The sequence below is a fragment of the Octopus bimaculoides genome, chromosome 27 (assembly GCF_001194135.2).
Source record: "Octopus bimaculoides isolate UCB-OBI-ISO-001 chromosome 27, ASM119413v2, whole genome shotgun sequence".
Classification (NCBI taxonomy): Eukaryota; Metazoa; Mollusca; class Cephalopoda; order Octopoda; family Octopodidae; genus Octopus; species Octopus bimaculoides.
In genome coordinates this window covers 18,140,686-18,143,485 of record NC_069007.1, presented here as the reverse complement: position 1 = coordinate 18,143,485, position 2,800 = coordinate 18,140,686, and the positions used below count along the sequence as shown (strand labels likewise).

Below are 2,800 nucleotides of genomic sequence, written 5' to 3'. Positions count from 1 at the left end.
ATATATAAAGTTATACACACACATATACATACATACATACTTACATATATATGTATATGTGTGCGTGCGTATAGAAATAATTGAGATTCAGTTGAATTAGGTAATTAAGTTGAAGCACCAAGTCAGTGCAGTATTATCCGTACAACTCTAAGTGAGGTGACTAAAATCAAAATAAGAAACAGGATATCAAGAGGTGATGCAGTACGACCGTTTCAAGCGGCTCCATTTAATTTAACAATGCAATTATCACATCAATTTAAATGCATGACTATCCTCAGTTGCATAAATAAATAGAATTTTTAATCAGTTGGACACTTTAATATAATTTTACTCAAATTCTTTAATAGAGCAAGAAGAGGGAAAGAGTCCATGTTTCTACTAATGTAGTTAAGAATATACTACACTTCTAAGAACTGTATGAAGATTGTTAGAGTCATAGCTTGTAAAGGATTGTGGTCCATTTTTAATTTATTAGTCTTTTTTATCAACTACCAAATCTAAGGCTAGAGCACAGTGTCTATTTAGAATGGATGGCAGGATTGAGTTGACAGATTATAGTTGGGTATGGTCATAAATATTGTCAGGATTTTAGGAAATGTCTAAGTAATTGTCTATAAAGGAGGCTAGGTAGGGGAGGACTCCGAATCAAGATGTTAATTACCAGTTAAAGGGGCAAGACGCTAATAAAACCTGATAGGGGACAAACACAGACAAACACACACACACACACGACGGGCTTCTTTCAGTTTCCGTCTACCAAATCCACTCACAAGGCTTTGGCTGGCCCGAGGCTACAGTAGAAGACATTTGCTCAAGGTGCCACGCAGTGGGACTGAACCCGAAACCATGTGGTTGGTAAGCAAGCTACTTACCAAACAGCCACTCATAACGAATTTTATGAAAAAAAAATTTAAAATTACAAATTGCCACCAGATTTTTATGCTATAATTTTTTTTTTTAATATAAAGAAATAAAAAAATATAAAAATAAAATATGACCAAATACAAATATAAAAAAAATATAGAAAAATATGAAGGCACGAAAATATAAACCATATAAAATATATAAAAAATATAATACTTTTATAATTTTAGGTTCACTGTACATAGTTGGATATATGACAAAAAAAAATTTTAAACTGTCAAAATATTAATAAAACATACAAAAATTATGAAAAATATATGAAGGTTATATAAAGTCTTAAGATATAAGGATATATACGCATACATACATACATACATATATATATGTGTGTGTGTGTGTGTGTATGACTGTATATATATATATAGGTTAATGAGAAAGATGGAAGATACGAGAACATTTATTAATCACTACAATTGTTTCGACCCATTTAGCATCTATGGTGGGATACTTAACAACTGGTTTAGGAACATCCGACGGTCTATGATAAATGACATTTGCTTCATTAATTTTACATCTTAAGATATAAGGATATATATGTGCGTATGCGCATACGCAAACATCTCCAAAATAAAAATAAAAAAAACCTTGTTACATTGTTTTATCTGCCTGGACACTGTTCATTAATATGAAACCCCAATGGTTTAAATAATCAAAAAACTGCACAAGGCATCATGCCGGCTAATTATTAGGTTTTGTGTTTAAATGCATCAAATGACATTAATTTGCTTCTAAAAATAAATATTTCAAACAAAATAATCTTTTCTGTTACCTTTTGTTATGTGTGTATCTTTTTATAATATAATTATATTATAATGTTAATAAATTCATAATATGTCAATTGTATTTCTTTATTTCCTTTAATATATATTTTAATATATATATATATTAATTTATGTATATACTAGAAGCTAAGCCCAGTTTCACCCGGTCAGAGAACGACGTGAAGAGAGAAACGAAGACATAAAAAAGAGGAAGAAGTGGATACGAACTGGTGTTAGGGCGACGGAGCTTGGTAGAAAAAAAAAAAAGAATGTCATGGTGAGCAAAGCAAGATTGGACTTACGTGGGCTGGCAGGACGATGAAAAAAATTGCGGAGTTGAAATTGGAGCAGTTGAAGTTGCCGTTGTTATCATTGGAGTGCCTCTTGGTAGACAACAGTCTTCGTCCTTCCTTCGGGTGCACAAATAGAAAGACCATGGGGACAGCCAACGTACAGTTGTGCGTGTGAGAATACTTGCTCTGTCAGATTCAAACCGACCGCTTGCACTCATTATCCCTGCGCCTTGTTGATTGTCATGGGAAGGCAGAGTTTGATGGGAAATTGCATCTGTTTAAACTTGTAGGTCGTATCGGAGTGGGTAAGGGACATGGGAGTTATAAGTATGCCTTAGCCAGCGGCCGGCCGGTTCATTCAAGATTGTTGCCTACAGAACTCGGGAGCACAATTTTTTGATAATCATCCGCGTACCATTGCACATCTAAATTCTTTAGCAGCATGATTGGCGCGCCAACTTTCAGATGTAGTTCGTGAGCTGGTAGTTCTGCGGCCCACTTTTGTCAGGTTTGTCATGGGCCGGCCAGTCTATCTCAGATACATGGGAAGCTGGATTAAATTTTTCATCAACACAGGGGAGCCGAAATAAATTTTTTCAATGTCCAAGGGAAGCCAAATCACGAAAAAGGTTGAGAAATGCTGATCTATAACGATGGTTTTTATTTAGGCACATCGTAAAAGTAATTATAATGAATTGCTTAATATAAAAACAAATGTATGTTTTTGTCAAGCAAATACAGTTAGAAAAAATATTTACCACAACGAGACAAAAATAAAATAACACGTGTCAATTTTTTTTTATTTTCTAAAAACGTTCAATG

The 2,800-nt window shown here is 33.7% G+C and overlaps 2 protein-coding genes across 3 annotated transcripts in view; one reads left to right on the top strand and one right to left on the bottom strand.

Moving 5' to 3' along the window:
* LOC106870157 (collagen alpha-1(XII) chain) overlaps positions 1-2,800 on the bottom strand; it is a 490,284-nt gene that overhangs the window by 67,323 nt on the left and 420,161 nt on the right. The window lies entirely within an intron of this gene.
* LOC106868389 (uncharacterized) overlaps positions 1-2,800 on the top strand; it is a 437,000-nt gene that overhangs the window by 47,866 nt on the left and 386,334 nt on the right. The window lies entirely within an intron of this gene.